The sequence below is a fragment of the Aquila chrysaetos genome, chromosome 2, assembly GCF_900496995.4.
Source record: "Aquila chrysaetos chrysaetos chromosome 2, bAquChr1.4, whole genome shotgun sequence".
Lineage (NCBI taxonomy): Eukaryota > Metazoa > Chordata > Aves > Accipitriformes > Accipitridae > Aquila > Aquila chrysaetos.
Genome location: NC_044005.1, coordinates 62,023,977 through 62,044,730, shown reverse-complemented (window position 1 = coordinate 62,044,730; position 20,754 = coordinate 62,023,977). Strand labels below are relative to the sequence as shown.

Sequence of the window (20,754 nt, the reverse complement as noted above, 5' to 3'; positions counted from 1 at the left end):
TTATGGAATATGGAATAGTCTCAAATGGCAATTTAATTCTGAAAGTTAGCAAATACTCAGAATAACAGGCCATGCACTGGATGGTTTTCAAGAGAGCATTTGTTCACAGTCTGATTTATCAGTGCTTCTCGTTGCCTCATGATAAACACTAAAAAAAGGAGAAAACACAAACAACATAAATGTCACGGCCATTTTTGTGCCATTTAACAGTGAATCTCAAGGCTAATGGTTGTAGTTCAGAAACAGAAAACTCAGGACAGAATACTAAAATGTGTGGTGCTGGAACTTTGTTTGTTGTCACTGGAATGTATATTTTGGGTGGTTATCTTTTATCTAACTGCGCTTTGAAAATAAAAACCCCCAAACAAAACCCACTGTAATTATGTTTTTCTTGTTCATGCTGAGTAAAACACGCCAGACATTTTGGGAGAGCAAGCTGAGGTGCGGAGGAACCAAGCATGAGCATGAGCAACCAAACATCGGCATGTGTGCTAGTGCTTCACAGTGTGCACAGCCTGATGGTTGGCACCAGCACCAGCCGAGCTTTGACGAAACCTGAGGGATTGCTGCTCTGCTTGGGATGAGGGCTTGGATGAAGGTGGTTACAGGCCAGCTCATTAAAGGCAATGAACGCGTGTTGCGCAGTGTTTGATGACTGTTGAGAGAAGGCCAGAGTGAAAGAGCTTACATAAAAGCATTAACAAGGACGTAATGCCAGTTGACTCACTCAGCACAATGTTGTCTCTGCACAGAGCATGTGAAGCCACAATTAGTGAAGTAAGTGTTGCCGTGTCTTCTGGGAACTGTTGGTAGCCACCAGCTCCGTTATGTGGTTAATGACCACGTGCCCACAGGCGCCGTGCAGGTGATGGGGGTTTCAGAGGAGGCACGTGGAGAGCCCCTCTGGAGAAGGCTACTGCTCTTTTTGGGCTCACTCCCCTCCATTTTGAATGGTACCAACGTTTAGACCAGAGGCGCTCATGGAAAATCTCATTCTTCATGAGGAGGGCTATGTGCATGAGAGTGGGGTGCCTACAGTAAAAGAGAGGAAGACAGAAGTCGTAACTCCCTTTTCCTATTTAATTGCTCCTTCAAATTGAAGCAGGGAGGCCATGGCATTTGATACACTTGTACTGAGTACACCTCCCACCCTGGAAGCGTTTATTCCGAGCTCAAAAACCCACAACGCTGGGCTAGATCCGTCCCTGGCGTAAACATGGGATGCTGGACTTGTTGTCAGTGGGGTATCCTGCTGGACCCCAGCAGTCCGTGCCCGTGGGTGAGGGCGCAGAGCGTTTTGGTGGGATGCGGGGAGAGGCCCCGCGGAGGCACCGCCAGGCCCCAGTGCCGGACGCTGGGCATCGCCTGAGGCGGCCTGCCCTGCGCAAGGCATGGCGCTGGCTCTCCCGTGGGATTTTCACCCACCCCTGTAGGCAAACTGACTGAAGGGATCAAGCAGGTCGAGGGGGGACGGGACGTACGTGAGATCAGTCCCACCAGAAGCCGGGGCAAGCATCGCTGCCCACGGCTCTGAGACACCCCGCTCCCACTGGTGCCCCCGTCACACTCCTCCGCTGCAGCGTGACCTGCGCTTCTCCACCCCGGAGGTCCCACGGACCCGCTTATCTTTTTATTATTCTCCTTTTTTTTTCCTTCTTAAGAGCGAGAGAAGGGCTGACAGCGCTGGGCGAGCAGTGCCGTTACCGCCGCCGCCCCCGCAGCGGGCCCAGGGGCGTCCCCGCACCCTGCCGGGCCTGAGGGGAGGCCGCTGCCCCTGCGCGGCCCCGCGCCCTGACGAGGGGTGGGAGGCCGCCGCTCTGCCCCTCGGGCCCCCCCCGGAGCGGGGCAGCGGGTGAGTCCCTCTCTGCGGGGGCTCCTGTCAGGCGCCGCGGCCCCCCCCGGGAGCCCCTTGGCGGGGCCAAAGTGAAAGTGAAGCGACTCCCGAAACCCTTTGGGGTTGACGGCAGGAGCCATGTGACAGCCGGGAAGCAGCCCGGCCGCACGGGGCTGCGGAGGGCGATTAACGGGAGGCGGGGGGGGGGGGGTGCGTGTGTGGGGTATGATTTCTAACGGCTGCGGTGCCCCCCTCCCCGCCCGCCGCGGCAGGAGCGCCGAGCGGCCCCGCGCCTCCCCTCCCCGCGGCCCCGCACCGCCGGCGTCTCCCTCCGCGGCCGCACTCGCGGCCGTCCCCGGAGGCGGCGGCGGCGCGGGAGGCCGGTCAGGGCGGCGGGGCAGGGCAGGGCAGGGCAGGGCGGGCGGCTCCCCCTCCCCTCCCTCCTCTCCTCTCCCCTCCCCTCCGCCGCGTCCCCCTCAGGCAGGGCAGGGCAGGAGCGCGCCCCGCAGCGCTGCCCCCGGGAGGAGGGACTCGCCTCCCCGGCATGGTCACGGCGGCTTATTAGGGTGGTCGTCTCCCTCTTGTTTTTTCCTTTTCATTATTATTCGTAATTTTCCTCCTCCTTCCTCGCCGCCGCCGCGGCTGTCACTGCTCTCACCGTTACTCTTATCGCCGCTCTTCCCGGGGCTCCCGGCGCGGCCCTGCCCCGCCGCCCTTTTGTGCCCGGCGCGATGAGGCGAGGGGCCGGCGGCCGGCGGGCGCGGCCGGCCCGCGGCGCCCGGGGGCAGCGGCAGGTAAGCGGGGCGGCGGCGAGGGGGCGGGCGGGGGGCAGGCAGGGCGAGGCGAGGCAGAGGCAGAGGAGGCAGGGCAGCCGCTGCTTGCACCGGGTGCGGGGCGGGCGAGGTGCCGGTGCGGGGGGCAGCCTCGGCCGCGGCGGGGAGGGCGCGGAGCGGGGCGGCTGTACGCAGTGACACCCGATGCCGGCCGCCGCCCCCCGCCCCCGGAGCAGCCCGCTCCTCACCCGCGCCGCCGCGGCCGGCCGGGTTTCTTCCTTCCTTTGTTTTATTTAGGCCGTGTATAAAAACTTGTTATCACCGCCACCCAAAAGGACACCCCCCTCCCTTCCCCCCGTCCCCGGTTGAGACCTCTGGGATCCCAGCCCCTTCCCGGATTGCCCCTTGCTTTAACTTTCCCCGTCCCTTCCCCGTATTAAACCTGTCTCCGGCTGCGTATCATCCCTCTCTCCAGCCTGCCCACCCCGCTGCCGCCCCCCCCCCCCCCAACTTTTGTGCCTATTTTGACTTTTTTTTTTTTCTCTCCCCCTTTTGGTTTCTGAGGGACTCCCCTCCAACCTGTCTGTAGGTATGTTTGTGTAACCAGACACTGAGAGTAGCTGTCTGCCGAGGAATTAACTCGGCAACCCCCAAAGCTTAGTTTGCATTCAATAGAGGTGTTTGTTTTTCAGGTTTAAACCTCCAGACGGGTTGAAGAAATCGCCCGAAAGGAACCACTTGGCAGATTTTGTTTCCTCCCTTGAAATCCCACTGGACGTGGAGCAGGTGGGGGATCGGGAGGGGAGAGATTTTTGGGGGGTGGGAGAGGGTGGTGGCGTGGAGAGTGACCAGGGGCTGAGTGGTGTGGGAAGGAGGCGAAAAGGGCTTTAAAGTTGGGAGAGTGGAGCTGCGCTTTCCCCCTTCCTCTCCTCTGAGGGCAGGGAGGATAGCTCACGGCTCTCACTCTCGTTCGTTAAAAATAAATACTACAGAAGTTGGCAAATTTTGTAGTTTTAGAGAAGTGGATTCTCTCCAGGATTAACGTAAAAAATGTTGATGTTTGAGGAACTGCTCTTGCTCAACCCGTAAATAAAGTGGAGATGTTGACAGTTTGTCTAGCCTCTGGTAAACGAGAACAAAAAACATTTCATTTCTTGAAGGGCATCAATAATTGTGAGGGTGGGAGGGAGAGGAAGGAGTTTAACTATTAACCTTTATCTGGGATCGTAAATGAGTTGAAACTTGTGTTTCTGAAGCTTCTTTTTATGCATTTGCTTTTCTGTTTTCCCCCCTCTGCTTTCCTTCCCTGGAGATGGTGAAAGGTAAATGAAAACGATGATGCTCGCATTAATTGGACAACCAGGCGATTTTATGGCTCACCAGTAAAAAAATAAATGCCACGGGAAAATTGCTGTTTGTAGTGCAAGCGGTGGGAAAGTGGTCTGGAGGGTGTGGGGGAGTGGGGGGGACGGACGGGAAAGCAGCAGCACTGGCTGCGGGTTGTGCTGTTACTTTAGGGGGTTTTGGTTTTGTGTTTCCAGATCGTTCACTTGAAGACGCCAGAGGACGATTTGTGGAAGGTAAGAGAGCCTTTTCCCCAACATTTACATTCTCCGGGGCCACGTACTGGGCGTACCTGAGTATTTGCCTACTGCTCAGGCCCACAGTGCCAGCACACTCGTGCTGGGAAGTGATAAATAGGAGAATGCTGAGCTGTTGCTGGCCATGGTGTGCATATTGGGAAGTACAGCATTTTTTAGCAAACAGATAAGCTGCTTTTGCGTACCAAGATGCTTGTTAAGCTGATGAATTCCTCCCTTCCAAAAAAGGGATACCCTTTCTTTTCTTAATCAGGACATAGCTTAGGAAAACAGGAGATGAAGAGTACAATGAAAAAGTTTCTGTTCCGACTGTTTTCTACATGTGGAAGTAATATGCCTAACTTAACATGTAGGTTGTTTCCAACAAAGATGTTAGTATTAATTTCAGTATGAATTGGCGGGGGGGCGGGGGAGGGAAATCTTTGTACCTTCTTAATTGCAGCTTCCCAAATGTGTTGTTATGTTACTTTGTGGCACGATTCTTGTCTGAAGTGAAATAAAATTACTCTTACTGCTTCTGAAAATAAACTGTGTCCAGCCACCAGAACTTTTCTCCTTCCTAGAGGCTTAATGAAGTGAAAGCAGGAGATCTTGGGGAAGAGGCAAGGGTGGGAGAGATACAGGATCATAAAGTTTGGCAGAGCAAGTGACTGGGGGGGCTGTCTTTGTTAGTTTGTCAGCATTGCACTTACAAGCAAAATATGCTGTTCCAGTAAATGCAAATTCAAGTAATTTCAAATGAATATTGTAAAAATGCTTTCCCATTATTTTTTTCTTAGGAAGGACAGAGTCTTTCACTTGATCGTCAGTATTTTGTCATTCTCTTGTCTAGGAATCAAAAAGACAAAGACCGAGTAATACTGCTTATTCTCATGAATTACTGTGGAAATCTGTACAGCACACTCAGTTCTGAGGGAGTTCCTCTTCCCCCCTTTAAATGAGTCCCTGCCCGCAACAAGTGTGTTGATATGCTGATCTGAAGGACTTGGGCACGATGCCAACTCAAGCAGTTTAAATGACATGGTTAATAGTGTCTCAACTGTCCTTATCACACAGTAGTTGTCTTTAATAAACTCAGTGAACTTCCAGGTGGTAATCGTGGATGACAAATTAACTCGAGTCCTAGCTCTCCTGTTCATATGAACTCTGTTTTGCTCTAATTGATAAATATTAAATGCTAATTCCAGATGAACTATAACCATTTGCAAAAAATACCTCTCTCCTCTAAATATCTGATTTATTTAGGCAAATAAGAGCCAATTAGATTATCTGAAAGAATTTCTAATGCTAAAGTGTTCCCATGGATTCTACTGCTAGCAAAGTGATTTTCTTAAGTTTTTCTGTAGTAATAAATTTGTGGGACACTGCATCCTTCAAATGAATCCTTATCAAACACTTCAAAAGAGGAAATAATTTTACATAAAGTAGGTAAGCCAGTATTAATATGTCTAACAAATTAAACCACTCTGTAATTCCTGTAAAGCATTTTGGATGGAAGTGAAAATGATTGTTCCATCAATTTCAATTTGAAATAGGTAACCTTTAAAAAGCAGCTAATATAATTTCAGAAGTACGCACACCGGCAAACAGTAGGCTGTTTCACAGTGGGAGTTTTAAAGTTTTTTGAGTACCTCTAGTACTCATACTGACTTCCCCTTGTAGAATTAAAAGATAACGACATAATATGAAACTACAGAAGAAGAGGCAGAGTAGTACAATTGACAGTTTAACTGCAAATTGCGTGTATGATTGCTTAGATTGTGATTTTTATTTTTTGAGAGATTTGGTCCTAAAAATATCTTTGCTAGTTCTCATCTTCCTGATTTCCAAACCTGCTAAATCTTGCCAGAAGCCATAGAAATGCTCATGTTCTCAGCAGCTGTTAAGAGCTTGCTGAAGCGCTTAATAATAATGTGTTTCATGTCTTGTGGCTGTGATTGAAATACAGTGCTGTGTGCTTAACTGGTAAGTTTGGAAATGCTCTTCTTACTGGCCAAGATTGTATTTTTGAAAATTAATACGTGAATGCAGATTCTCTGATATCACAGGTTTGACTTCTTGTTGCTTTGTTTGCAAAATTCACTCCTTTGAGACTAGTGAAATCTAACTAGATTCCACCTATGTCTTAAAAGTAACAATAGATAAATAATAAAAATCATCAATTACTTTCCTTAAAGCCTTGTACAAATGAAGAAGTCTGACAGATTTTTTTTTTTTTTTTACTCTGTCACGAATCATATTATAGCCACAGCAAAAGTTATTTAAGTATTAGCTTTTGTAAAAGTGAAAGACCCAATCTGGGATAGTACTGAAATCTTATTGTGAAACTCCTATGGCCCAGAGAATGGGGCAAAGAAGGGAATGTGCCTTTTGTATATATTCACTATATATTAGATATGTTAATTTCAGTCATTCCTTGACAGTATGGATCTGCCCATTCATTAAAACTAAATATTTGTTGGTTCAAAGTAACATTTGGAAAGATACTCGATGATGTGAAGGCACAGTATTTCTAGAAACGTTTTTTGATAGTTGATAGGTCACTCCTTTTTGGATGCTCTGAAATTATGATAGTGGCTTTCTGATACTCAGGATGTGAAGTTAAAAGTGATCTTCGTTGTTAAGCCTTGTAATTTATGAGGTTTTTTTCCCTGCAGCCCTCCCCGAACCTGATAGCTCTTTCAGTTTCACAGTTGGCCTCGTGTTCTACTTTTCTTTTTGCTTTGGAGTCTGGGCAGGAGGCTTGTCAGGGTTTGCAGTTGTGCTGCTCTGTGCAGGACTGGGTGGCTGTGCTTGAAACCATATGGGTGTTACTCTTCAAGAATTGTTGCCACCTTTCCCAATTCCTCCTCCTTATTAAAACCAATGTTAAGGATCTCTTCATGAGCAATGTATCACATTAGAAACCACATGCTAAGCATCATATACTTGCATAATGATGTTTTGAAAGATAAGGCCTTGAAGACTCGGGGTTTTTTTTGGTGAAAACTGGGCACGTTAAATGCACAGAAAATGTTCAGGTTCAGAAAGATTTACAGATGCAGTGCGTCTGAACCATTTCTCTCTGAAATATCTTTGTCTTTTATTTTCCCTTGTTTGCCATGTTCATGACTTAGGACCTGAAATTGCTAGCATGTGTAATAAGCACAATCTTACTACTGTGAGGAATGCCACTGAAGTAATTGGAATAATTTTTGGTAAAGCAGTGCCCTGTGTTTGCAGAATGGAATAGCCCTTGTCTTTTAAGCTCTGCAGGGCAGGGAATTGTCTTCGAAGTATTTTCTGTAAAGTGCCTGGCATGTCTGTGTGCGCCAAAAAATGATAAATAATAACAAACAGTAGTTGACAATTTATGTAGACTTTTTTTATTATTATAATTTTGGAATTTGCCTATAGGGTACTTTCTAGCAAAAAGAAAAATGCCAGAGTGGCTTCCAGCTGGGGCAAGATGTGCTCTGACGGCGAGAGAAGCTTTTAATCGAAATAGAGCACACATTTAATCGATAGTATCTTCTGTGAAGCTGTCGGGCCAAAACATCAACTGGCGTAAATCAGTGTATCTCCACTGAAGTCTGTAGAGACACGGCTGACTTACACTAGATGATGTGAGCGTCCTTTTTGGCTTTAACAGTTTTCCTTTAATCTTCTTGCCACTTAAACTTTTATTATGATCTGCCCACATTCCAGAAGTGTGGAATGAAGATGGGATAACGTTTCCTTACTTTCCTCCTCCTTTAAGCTTTTGGTGGCTTTTCTTTTGCATGTATGCTTTATTAGTGATACATGCTCTAGTCTCCCCTTCAAGCCTGTGAAGGTAGCTGTCCTCCTCAAAATCACACCTGAAAAGGAGTGTCATTATATTCAGAAACACTCCCGTCTTGTTTAGCTTGCCAGATGCAGGTGTATTGTAAATAGCTTCCTGATCATACTGTATTTGTGATTAAAGGTTCATAAATGCTGTTGTTAGTAACCCTCTTATTAGCAATTTGTGTCATGTGAAGTTCAGAAACGTTGCCCCCCACATCTATTTCCCAGAATAATTTTATTGTGTCTGCCAAGTGTCTTCATGTTTTAGTTACTAAACTGCATCATCCATGTGAAGTAATTGAAAATGCTGAGTGTGTACATCTTGTGTGGTGGGAAGATTCAAATGATATTTGGGTAGTAAAGAGGAGAAATAAATGATTTTTCTTTATCTTCCAAGCCTCTAATAAACATTTTTGAAGGCAGTGTTAGTTAACTTGTTAGAGATGGGAAAACTGTGTTTGAGTAGAGACCCACTCATTTTCAAAAGTTCAGGCTAAGTCTTGTTCTTTCCTACTGAAGTATAACGCCATTTTTAGAATTTTAGCATAAATATTTTTAACAAAACTTGCTTTGTTAACTAATGCAGACAAGTAATCAAGTTCATTAGATGATTGCCCAAAATTGCTGGTTTTGAAGAAAGATGGGATACTTGTGAGTGTGCATGTGTGAGTTCAGATTTGGAAGCAATGGAGAAATCATAAATCCTAATACACACACACACAGAGCAGCTATAACGAGAATGTGATTAACTGCCTAATCATACATTTTTGCTCAAACGTCTTCTCACACTGTACCCAGTTTTTCCTGAGCTTTATAAACTAATAGTATCTTCAGTGAAAAAAAAGTAATAAGATGAAAATATTGTGCCCAGATGCTGTACTGCAGAAGGTCACATAGAAATGTCTGTAGAGCCTGATAAATAGTGGATTCTGCAAGTGGAAATGAGCATACTCCATTTCCTTTGAACTGACTGGAAAGTTACTTTCCAGCTTGCCAGTTCTTCCAGAGCTATAAAGGACCGTAGTAACTAAGCCTTTCACCAACATTTTATTAAAGCAGGAAATATATGTAATTACAACATTTCAAGTGACTCAAAAAAGATACGTAGAAAACCAATAATATATGCAATAATTTTAGTGCTTACAGGCACTCAGATGTCGATTTCCTTTTTGTTTGTAGTTAGGAAAAACTTTGGATGGAAATGGGGCTGCAAAAGGGCAAGAGTTGATGCCAAAAAAGTAAAGCAAGTTTCAGAGCCTGTCTTGATTTTTATTTTCTATCGGTGATACAGTCTTTGCAGAAAGTGAAAATATTCGAACAAAACTCTGAACTCGACTAAGGCTATAAGAGTTAGCCATTTCCAAAAATGTGTGTCTCTTCAATATACTTCCAGCTTGTGCAAGAAGACATGCTTTCAGTCTTTTTTTGTATCTTATTTTATTGTCAGAAACACTTTGCAGGTCTTAAATTAGTCCTGGTGGGACATCAGCTCCAGCTGAGTTATGACAGTTTATAGCGGCTGACGATCTAATATAATACCGACTTAAGAGCCTGGTCCTGCTGATGTAAGATTCAATGAAGTCAGATTTCATAGATAGCGTGTTATCGTAAGGAAAATTGAACTTCTAGATTTTTATCCAAGAATTTCCTAAAAATACAAATTTATAAGATGCTTTCATAGGAGAGGGAAGTCCTCTTATTTCACTGTTTTTAATGGTTTTCTTAAACTTCTGTATGGTATTTACAAACTCCAGCTAATGATGAAGAATCAAATGCCATAAACTTGCATTGTAGATTGCTATGTCTAATGGTATTTTTAGGGTTGCATATACTAAACTGGCATTTAATTTATAGCTAAAATAAAATAATTTCTCTGTTCAGTTCCATAAGATTGTAACAGCAGCTTATGAATTAGAGAATGATTTGTGTTAAATATTTTCAAGTAATTTTTTTTTTGTTACCTTTTTAATGAAATTGCAGAAATGTACAAAAGACAAGAGCTGGATGTTGGGAAGTGATTTAGAGAAAGTAAAAAAAAGAAATTTTTTTAAGTGAAGATCAGTAAAGCTAGAAATGATTGCTTTTGTGTGAACTTTGTTCCTATGGAGAAAAACACCCCCAAAATATTTTTTTCTTTTAAAGTTTTACACATATTGTAGAACAGTAGAAGAAATCATATGTTGTGGATTGCTTTTGTTTGTAGCAAGGATTTTTTTAAGGCAAGATCTCAGAGGATTTTATATATTAACTACAGATCACTCCCAGCCAGTCACAAAAACTCTGCATGATGCCTACTCATGTAAGATTTTTGTTTTGAAATCAAACTTTTTTTTTGCTTCTGCATTATAAACAATTTGAGTAATATATTGGACATGCTACATTGAATAGCAGCACACCCAAAAGTTTGGCGGATGGGGAGTTTTATCCTTCCACCCTTGCTCTGCAGTAGTGTTTGTGCAAGTTAAGTGTCCAGTTATATGAATCTGATTGCAGCGGGAGGGGAACACATGGGATGGTGCAGACAAAGTTGTTCGCGTGGGAGTGATTGCAAGATCAGAGCCTTGTACTGTAAGTTGGCCCTCATGATTTCCAAATGAAAGCATATTAACCTATAAGTTTAAAAATAGTTACCCTTAATTTAAATACGCACTGACAGAATCCTAAAGTCTTCTAAGTGCTCTTCTGCTGTGACTTTGTATGCTATTATAGAACTTACTAACAAAATAAAAAACAATACATAATCTGATCAAAGCAATTGTTAGAAATGACACTATTTGATAAGATCATCTGCTGAAAATAAAGGGGGAAATGAGATCTGACTGAGGTAAAACCAGGTAAATAGCTTTCAGCTCTGCTTTTGTTATTCAAGAAGAAAGAGCAACAATAGGTGCTGTTTAGAGTCAGGAGCTGCCCTTCTAACCTCTGCTGCTCTTAAAATGCCTGAAGGTTATTGCATGGTTCATGGTGGCTTTTATGCTTGCAGTTCAACTTTTAATTTTCTAACAAAAGGAGATGCAGTACCAGCCTGCTGATAAACACCGTGCAGAACAATTGGAGAGAAAAATGGAAAAATTCCTCACGGTTTTTTCCTCCTTTCCAGTTACTGAAGTATACTGGCTTATTTTTAACAGAAGAGCACTGCCTCCTATGTTAAGCTGCCAAAGCTGGAGACTGATTTTTAAAAAGTAGGAACATTATTTCTACGAGAATGGGATGTGCTTTTGCATTCAATAGCCCCAGTCCAAACAAATGATTTGTTGCATGCTGTTATGGGTAGTGATCTGAACATCCACAGGGGCTCTATCTATTTCAACAAGATTTCTGATTCTTGCTGCACTGGCAAAATCGAGTCGAGTTAGCCTTAAATCCAGCCTTTTCAGCATCAAAACTCCAGCTGCCTGGCCCAGAAGTGTTCCTGCTGAGCATGAGAAGCACCCTTTCCCTGCGAGTTGCAAGGCGGTTGCACAGTGTAACTAATACAGACAAACGTCAGCCAGCACTTTCGCCCTGTCCTTACATGTGCTGCTTGAATTTGTTGGCATGATCGTTGCCGGTGTTTAGAATACCGTGCTTGCTGTGATGATTTGTATTTGGATACCGGTGCGATCAGAGGAGAGAAGGGGTCAACTTCTGAAGGTATTGTTTTCCAGCACAGCTGAAAGTAATGGAATGTAACAGTTTTAGGAATGTACACCTGTGAGTATATAATAAGAGGCTATCTGTTTGTGTATTTTCACTGCTGACATTCAGATCAAAGGTCCCCTAGGTATTGTTGTAGTAAGAAAAAGGGAAAGGGGCCACATGTCTTACCAACTCTGACCTGTTGTCTTGCTCGTTGTTTGCAAGTTTTCACTAGAAAATCAGTCATGAGCCTGCTTCGATGAGGTGACTTACTTTCAGGGGTTCCCTTAGTGCATATGGATATTCACTTCAAAAAGCAGCATATTCAGGTCTCGGTGATTAAAAGGAGAAATACTATCAGCAAGTGCTGCTGCCTAAATATCAAAACCGATACCCAATCTTGCATTGGACGGTGCTGGGATATTGTCACAAACACTTAAAAAACCCCATTGTGTTTTGAGGCAGTGAGTGTTACTCCTGGATGACTGATGCCAGAAAGGCTGACAAGTAAGCTGAGAAACAGCTTCAAGCCTTTACAAACAACATAGCAGCTTAAGCATCTTCGACCCTTTACAACTACATGCCAGCTAAAACAAAAAAGTGAGGAGGAGTCTGGCTCTTGCCTTCCAGCTTGCTTACAGCTAAAGGAAATGTATCCCAAATGGAGGAGAATCCCTCAGGCCCTGGAAGTTGTTTAATTAATCATCACTTTCAGCCTGCTCATTAAATGGCTTTTCTTTTCTCACAGGGGCAAATGAAAAAGATGATTACACCTGGGAGAAACAATGACACCTGTTAAATCTTCCTCTATTGTTAAGCACAGTTAAAAGAAAAAGAAAAAAGATTTAGATTTAATTTTAGATATGCAGAATAAGTAGAACTGTGCTTGCTTTCTTTTTATGTAGGTTATGTGGGATTTGTGCTGGTACATATTTATGTCATAATAATGTATGCTACTACACCTGGCAGTAATTCTCATCTTCTTTAACTGAATTTGCTTAAATCAGAAATACTAGCTTTTTTTATTTATTAAGGGAGAAAGACTTTTACTGCTAAATTTCTGCTTGCTTCCGTAACACATCCGACTTGATTTCTGTATGACAGAGGTGTTTTACATGAGAGTCAACACTGTCCTCACCAGAGTCTTCTGTGGTTTTCTGCTTCTGTTGCATTAACATTTTGATCATGATAGACGGTCTTGGCAGCTTGTGATGTAATTTATCATGTTGCTTCAGTGCGGCGGCTTTGTCAGCAACAGGGAATTTCAGGAAGAATTTTCCATTGGCTCAACGAAGCCAGCAGCAGCACTGTGAGAATTTTACATGGAAATCTGAGTGTAGACATGGCCTAAGGGAAACTACTCATGTGTCTGATTTTGGGGCACGTTTGGTAAGTAGTAGTAAGCTGGGGTGTTGGGTAACCGTGGTCATCAAGAACTTAGCTTGCTGTACATGCTTAGTGTGCGTAAGACCTCTTGCAATCTTTTTTCATGTTGTGGAAAGTTATTAGCATTTTGATAATACACATTTTTCTCTTTCCCTGTGGGCTCTGCAGCTCCAGTTTGCTCTGGATGAATTCCTGGGGCACATTGTTTGCTAACTGTACTCAGGCCTGGGAAATCAGTATCTTACTAGGCGATAAAGACTGTTGTTGGGACAGTTTGATTTAAGATAGTCTTTCCAAGATACAGAGTCAGATCAAGTTCTCATTTTGATTTATCCAGATTTATTCCACAGAAAATCACAAGCTGGGTATAATTTGCAAATGTTTGCTTTAATTGCACAGTTTTCACAGTGTGTTCTCCCAGTCGAAGGGTGGGGAAAATATTCAGTAAGGCCTGTGACACCATTTCACACAATCCTTGGCCACATGGTTTTATTTTATTTTTGCTTTCTGTTGGCAGGCACTAAAAGGGGTGTTAATTCGTGGCCTGCTAATTTTGCTTAGAAGGTCTATTCAGCCATCAGCACAAAAAAGGGTTACCAGCCTTGCTGTTGCCTATGGCAGCTGTGGTACAACAGCAGCACGTGCTGCTACGATCACGAGGCTGGACTGTTGTAACTCCCTCGCAGTGAAGCCTTCAGCCCAGCTTCTCTCTCCTTCGCTTGCCCACTGCTGCTTCGGAAAGCAGCAGCGTGGTTGCTTGTCAGCCGGTGGTACTGTGTGCTTGCTGTGTCAGCCCTCTATTTTTTTGCGTTGGCAAGCTACGAAATAGTGACTTGACTTGAAGGTGCTGCTGCTATATGTATTTCAAAGCTAGGTGGTAGGAGCTAGTTACCTTAAAGATCGCTTCCTGGAGTTTTGGTCTGAAGGATGTTTGCCTTCAGATGCTAACCTATTTGATTTTCCCACTGTTAACGTTGGCTATGCGCAGGGATGGTGACATGTTTATCTACTGGACCCTACTGCAGCCCTTCAGATTTAGCCCTAGTCCATCTTTGGTCATTTGGCCAAAGTGGCATTGTTCCAAAAGGTGCAGGTCCACAACAGTTTAAGCTCGCTCTCTCCTTCCAGTTCCTGCCTTCTCCCTCGCTCTAGAGCTGGCTCACAGGTGATCCTGTACGAGCCACCACTACTCAGCCTGCGGACTAAACCACAGAAAATCAAGTAGCTTTCTGCAGGGTTATCTCCCCGAACTGGCTTTTCACGGGAGTGGACGTGCTCCACTGCCAGCAGCAAAGTTACGGTAGGAGCAGACAGCCTGGGCACGGGGCAATGGTAGCACGGTCCTAGCACCAACACAGTTTAGTTACCTTGAAAGTGTTGTAAAAATGCAGTTCTTTCCTAGCACTGTGGTTATTACACATTATTTCTAAGCAGGAAAGCCTTTTCATTGTTTTAGCACACGTCTGTACACATGAGAGAGCAAGACAAAAGCTAGGGATATTTTATGCATCCCTGTTAAAGGGCCTGGGGCTGGTGGTGTTTGTTTTAAATGTTATCAAAATCCTTGTGGTTGCCAGTGACTGAGAGCTGGTCTGTATTGTCATATTTTTTTTCTTTATGTTTGGAGATCATGTATCGGCGTAACAATTTCCAAATTTAGGAAACTATACCACTTTAACTTAAACCCAAGGAACAAGGGTGCAATCTGTCCAGCTCTATGCCTCTCTAATTCCTGCTTTCTGCAAAAGACTTGGCAATACCATAGCAGGCATTTTTGGCTGAGGCAAGGAGTCTATTTGCAGTATTTACGTAAATATTTTTTTCTGGAGGAAATGCCACTCACTGTACTTCATACTTAAGGTGATCAGCCAATGGGAGAAAATGAGTTTGTTGCTGTTTAGCTTGCTGAAGAAGATAAAACACTTTCTGCTTATGTTTTTGCCTTTTAAATATCAGAATTTATTATCTTCCCTGTTTTTGGTTTTTTTTTTTTTTTTTTCCTAAAACAAGGCTGAAGAACTAAAGTCGGATCTGAGTCTGGAATTGGGATTGATAAATCTTTTATTAAATTTATTTTCTTATTTTGGTCATCAGCTGAAGTGTTGAAAAAAAACCAAAACCCCAAAACCTGAGTGTATGGCATGCATAACTTAAAAAAACCAACAAAAGTCTGATTAACATACCTTGCCCTGCCAATTGCTTAAGTTTTTGTCTCTTGAGATATGTGATGTTAAAAGCCAGCGAAAATAGCTAGTGAGATGGAGAGTTCAAGGAGAGGAAGAAAAAAAAAAACGAGAGAAAAATGGATTTTGATACAAAAATAAATGCAGCAACAAGTATAATACCTTCTGTCCTCAGAATAATGTTAAAATGTTTAAGTTTCATCCTCAGTGGAGCTTTGTTGTGTTCCAGTGATTCATAGGATAAAGTGATTTTTATGTCTTTTTTGCTTAAATATAAGTGGGATTTCTCTCAGATAAACAAAGTAACACACACTCAAAAGACTCTTTCTGCCTCATTTAAACACCCCACCTTATCAAAACTCCATTTCCATGAGTGATGGATCTTGGCTCTGGATGGGAGAATGAAGTATTCAATTACCTTATTTTCATGTGCTAATGAAGCAGAATGTGGCTTTAGGGGGTTTCTTTTCAGCAAGGTAGCCTGTTTGGTTATGCACATGCTGCCTTCTTATGTTTCCTTCCACGTCTCTGTCTACACTCAAGCGGTGGTCTTAATGGGCAACAGTGGCTAATCTGTCTGCGTGACAACAAGCCTTGGCCTTCTTCAGCGCAGCAGGAACAGCCCTGGCCTGTAATTAGCGGAGCCATCAAACCAACTGTTTGGCTCGAAATTATTTCGTTTAGCACCTCTTGCAACAACTTTATATGCTGAAAATACGTGAAGGGTGTTTTGGTTTTTTTTTTTTTTCTTCCCCTCAATTTCCTTTGCATCACAGAGTGCTGATGTGACCTCCGAAACCCTCAGCCTGAGCAGCAGCAGGTTTGTACTCTGGTAACTCTGGCTGTCCTCAGAATGGGCGACACGGAGTTTAAATGTTTGCTACCATTTGTTTAACTGAGCTTAAAAGCGCAGGTGCGTTTGTGACTGAGAGTCAAATGGTAAAGGCAAGTATTGTTTATAGCAATGTCATGCTGCTGCCGATGCAGTATGTGTTCAGCTCGGGCGCTCTTCGGTACTGGCACCCCCCTCTGGCATCCTCAGCTTTACTTCCACGAGAGGTAGGGATTTAATGGGTGGGATCATTCGTACTCTTGAAACTAAGCTTTTACTTAGTGCTTGGCTGAAACAGGACAAAAGCGTTCATATGCTTTACATGATAGCTCCTTAGCTGTAGTTGCATGTACTTTTAGCACTGTATAATGAAAATTAACACGTTGTGGGGGTTTTCCGAGCAACTGTATGCTAGGAATTACTGTGTCAGCCTCACCACAATGGATGGTGGAGGGAAATAACCATCTGGGAGTTGCTCACTGCAAGTTATGAAGTTGAGGAATTGGAAAAAGGCAACAAATTTCCCCTTTTTCCTTCCCCCAAAGAATGAAATGAAAAAGCTTTACAAAGTACATTGAAACATATCCAAGTCTGGATTTTTTTTTTGTGTGTGTGGAGACTTCTAAAGAAAGTAAGAGCAACTTAAGTGGCTGTGGTAGGTGTAAGAGTAGTCACTTTCAGTTCTCCTGTAAAGCATTAACACGGGGAGCAATAGACTTTTAATATGTTACACTTTTTTCCCCTAAGATTCACGAAGAATGTTCCTAAGAATTATTCAACAGCATAATGAATCTCTGCTCCCACTAACTGATGGTAACTAGTAAGTAAAAGAAGGAAGTGTAATAGACACTGAGTAGTAGCACAGGTTTTGTAAGGTGCACAATGCTGCTGGGCATTCTGGATTCTCCTGAAGTAAAAACTAGGGAAAAGAAATGCATGAAAACAAAAATTGAAACCCTTGGTTATTCTTCTGATATAATCTTTCACAAAGGTACTGAAGTAAGCGTAGGGGTAAAGTCCTGTCATGAATTGAAACAGGTGAAAAAAAAAAAAAGGAGGCAAGTGATAATAGTCCTCAGCTCTTAACCTGGAGGAGACTCCTATTTAAGTGGAGCTTTAAAAAACTGGTATTGGGAGCAGCATGTGTTTAGGCAGAGAGAGATCAAGAGGCAGCCATGATCAGTGAGGCTACCTGGCTGGTGGTTTGAAGTTCTGTATGTAAGGCTGCTGGGGGAAGATAACTTGAGAAGTATGCACGAAAATTAGGTAACTTAATAACACACATTGTGGGTGAAGTACACACAATCAGATTTGATTGATGCAGTGACGTTACCAGTTCCCCTTCATGGAAATAAGGCCGATACCGCGTTCTGCTGCAGCCATGGAATATGGATCTCGTGCAAAAGCCCGAGCCTGCAGGGCTCCCAGGAAATTCTCCTCCTGTGAAGGAAATTCCCGGCATGCTTCCCTCCCCTCCAGCCTTCCTCCCCTTGGGGGGGGAATTGGGCCTCTCTTATCTCTTGGCTATCCTATCTCTAAAGTGAACTGACGGAAAATAAGGTGTAGTTGGAGCTCTGCAGAGCACCGGCTGCCTTTGGCAACCAGAGAAGCATACTGTGATCTGAATCAAATCGCAGCAGCTCTTTTATCCCTTAAATTTGGGGAAACAGTCCTGTGCTCTTTAGCTAGAGTTGGGTAAAAGAGGTTTTTGTGACTAATAACTTTGTTTGCCAATATGTGCTGTTCTGGAAAGCAAAGCAATTAACTTGGTTGGTTATGAATTCAGTTTGTTGTTCTGGTTAAGAGTTGGAGAGTTTTCACTTGAAACTTTTTTAAGCTTTTAATTTCTTTAATCATTTTCTGAGACGCGCAGCATCTCAGAGCGTCCCTTTCAAAATAAAACACGTATCTTTTAAAATACACAGACTTTCTTTGGGAAGCCTTGATGAGACATGTTTTGTTTCACATTGCTTAACATTATTCATTTGTCCCAAAACAAAACTTTTCACTGTGCAGAAAAAAACCCCCTCCTAACTGATTTTGAGACAATTCTCCTTCTCTTCCCTTCCACCCCCTTTTCTATGTCCCTTTCTTGGATCTGAGTAGTAGAGTGTCTGGTATCTCAGCGTGGCTTGAAGTTACTGAAGCAAGCTTTCCAGAGTTTTGAAAAAAATAAAGGGAAGCAACGTAGCAGAATGTCTCCTGACTTGAAAAAGGAAACTTGTTTATAGTGCTGCACTCGGCACTGGTCAGCTTGCCAAGGGCAGATATGTAACATGCATTTGGAGCTGGTAGTAAATTAAAATTAATAATAAAATGCATATCTGTTTTACAAAAGTGTATTTCTTCTCTGGATAAAATGAAGTTTGTTACTTCTTTACTTACTTAGGCTTTTAGCTTTTCCCAGGTGTTTCTCAATTGAGAACATCTCACTGAAGTTACTCATTTTAACTCCCGTCTTACTTTGTAGTTCTCATACACCAGCACCTTGCTGCATCATTTATGTTGGAAACCTGGCAGAGGTCTTTGTTTCCATGAGCATGTTTACTGAACTTTTTAGAAGTTTGTAAACTGTTGTGTTTTGGAAAACTCCTCTCAGAAAAACTAAATTTTTCAGCACTTTCCATTTTAGAATGATGATGATAGGAAAGAGAAAAAACATTTTATGGTGGTAGAGGTGTAATATCTTCTACATTATTTTATACTGAGGAGAAATGTTGAGTTTGGTTTACAGTGAGATATGTCTTGGGGACTGTGATAGAGCTTTGTATATTTAAATATGCGTAATCCTAGGCATGAATTTTGTGTGAGAAGCAGTTGTCTTCCTGAATCTCATCTCACTGTAGAGGGAACTGTGAAAGTTGTATGATCATACAGTGTAACTTTTGTATATAATAGGTATGTACAGCATAACCGCTGAAGTCGGAGTACTGAATTGCAGTATTCAGTGCCTAACAGTTTATAAGAGATTCGTGTGTGTTACTATGAGATGCACAGACTAGCAGTCCTCCTTCTTCCTGGTTATATTTAATGTAAAATTTATCTCTACTAAGAAATATAAAGCCAACAGTCTCAATAACCAGGCAAAACCAGGAAGAATTGAGAGAAGAGTACAAAAATAGCAAAAGTCATCTCAAGAAGAGAAGTCTGCCTCCCCAGTCAGTTGATTATAAACTGAAGATTAGCATTTAGATCATGCTGCTTCTTGCATATCAATAATCTGATGCAGATGTATACTGCCATTGAATTCTATTGTGGCAGCATAGGCAGACATTATCTTGGGGAAACTGAAAGCATTTACAGTTAAAAACCCATACTGATGCGATAAATTCAACCTGCAAACCTTCATGCATAAGTAATCATAAAGCCACACTTAACGCTGTTGTGTGTTGGATTTCACTTCAGCTTCTGAGTAATCTTAAGGACCTCAGCAAGTAAAGCCACGACAGTAGCCTGTTCTTGAGGTGACCAGAATATGGTAAATGTCAGAAATCCACATCTGAAATAAGAGGTCACACGCTCTTTACCAAGCTCAGACAAAGAAAAAAGGCTCTTTGATGTGGCTCTAGTGTAGTATCAGCTTTGTCTCTAACAAGACCTCTGCGCTTCAAACTTGATTTGTGTATAAAAGGCTGTACTGTTGGGTGGAAGGGCTGATACAGGCTTATCCTTCCTGTCATCTCCACCCCCACCCGCCTTCTGCACCTCTCTGGTGATCTCTGTTTTGGCTGGCTTGAGTCTCAGCCAGCTAGTCATCATCCCAGCCCAATCGCCTAAAAACCCCGGATAATCCCATTCCAGTGCATAAACCAGAGCAGCCATAACAGCGGTAAACAATTGCATAGCAGCTGCTTATTGCAGACGTACACCCACTGGAGATGCCTGGGGAGGCAGGGGGACCTCAAACGCTGCTGCCCAGAGAGCAGTGCCTCAGGTGGCAAACGATGCCTCGGTGCGTCCCTCTGCTTCCCAGCGCACGTAGCATTTTCTGTACCTACAGCAATTCATACTTTTGCGGAATGTATACCCCTTCTTAATATTAGCATTGCCTTTCACCCCGTTGCTACTCCTACCCCTTTCTGTGCCTGGGGCAAGACCTACATAGTAAGTACTTAAGGGTCCCTCTTTCATCCTTTCCTCTTGCACAGTCCTCCTTTGTCACTGTAAAGGAGCTAGTTTTGGTATACCTGATCTGACAGCATAAGACAGAACAGTGTCCCTCTTTCAGTCATAATTATTTACAAATTAGATTTCCATACATGGAGATGTCAATATGGTAAACCTTCTAATACTGTATTGTAGACAGTGGACGTGGTAGGAAAATGGTAAAGGATGAAATAGCTAAGAGCCTCTAGTGGGGCAACTTCACTGCCCTTCTGCTATATGCTTTTCACACTACCACTGCCTTTCAAGTAGCTTTACGTTTTGGAAAAAAGGGGTTAGGTATTCTGCTAGGTAAGAAATGTCCTTCCAATCACATCAATGTAATTAAGCTGTTACGTGGATCATGGGTCCTCGTACTTCAGCCATGAAACAGTGTTGGCCGGTTTGAGAAGAAATGCTCAGCTCCTGCGTAGGGTACCGCTTGCGTTAGGGCAGCTGGTCAGGGATGCATATGGGAGGGTTTTCACTTCCTTCAGAATTCAGGCTGTCCGTAAAGATGGCAGAAAATGGGATTTAGCAGTTAGTTAAGGACATCCTCAACTTGATTATTGAA

General features: G+C 43.3%; 1 protein-coding gene across 2 annotated transcripts in view; it reads left to right on the top strand.

Moving 5' to 3' along the window:
- Positions 1 to 2,843: 2,843 nt before the first annotated feature.
- The window catches only part of PRDM1 (PR/SET domain 1), a 102,611-nt gene continuing 84,700 nt past the window's right edge, over positions 2,844 to 20,754 (top strand). The window contains exons 1-4 of one of the 2 annotated variants that reach the window (XM_030043273.2): positions 2,844 to 3,196; positions 3,300 to 3,393; positions 3,920 to 3,929; positions 4,149 to 4,187. The gene's annotated coding sequence lies outside the window, so the exon portion shown is untranslated. The remainder of the gene's footprint in view (positions 3,197 to 3,299; positions 3,394 to 3,919; positions 3,930 to 4,148; positions 4,188 to 20,754) is intronic. The other variant, XM_030043283.2, reaches the window with a different exon arrangement.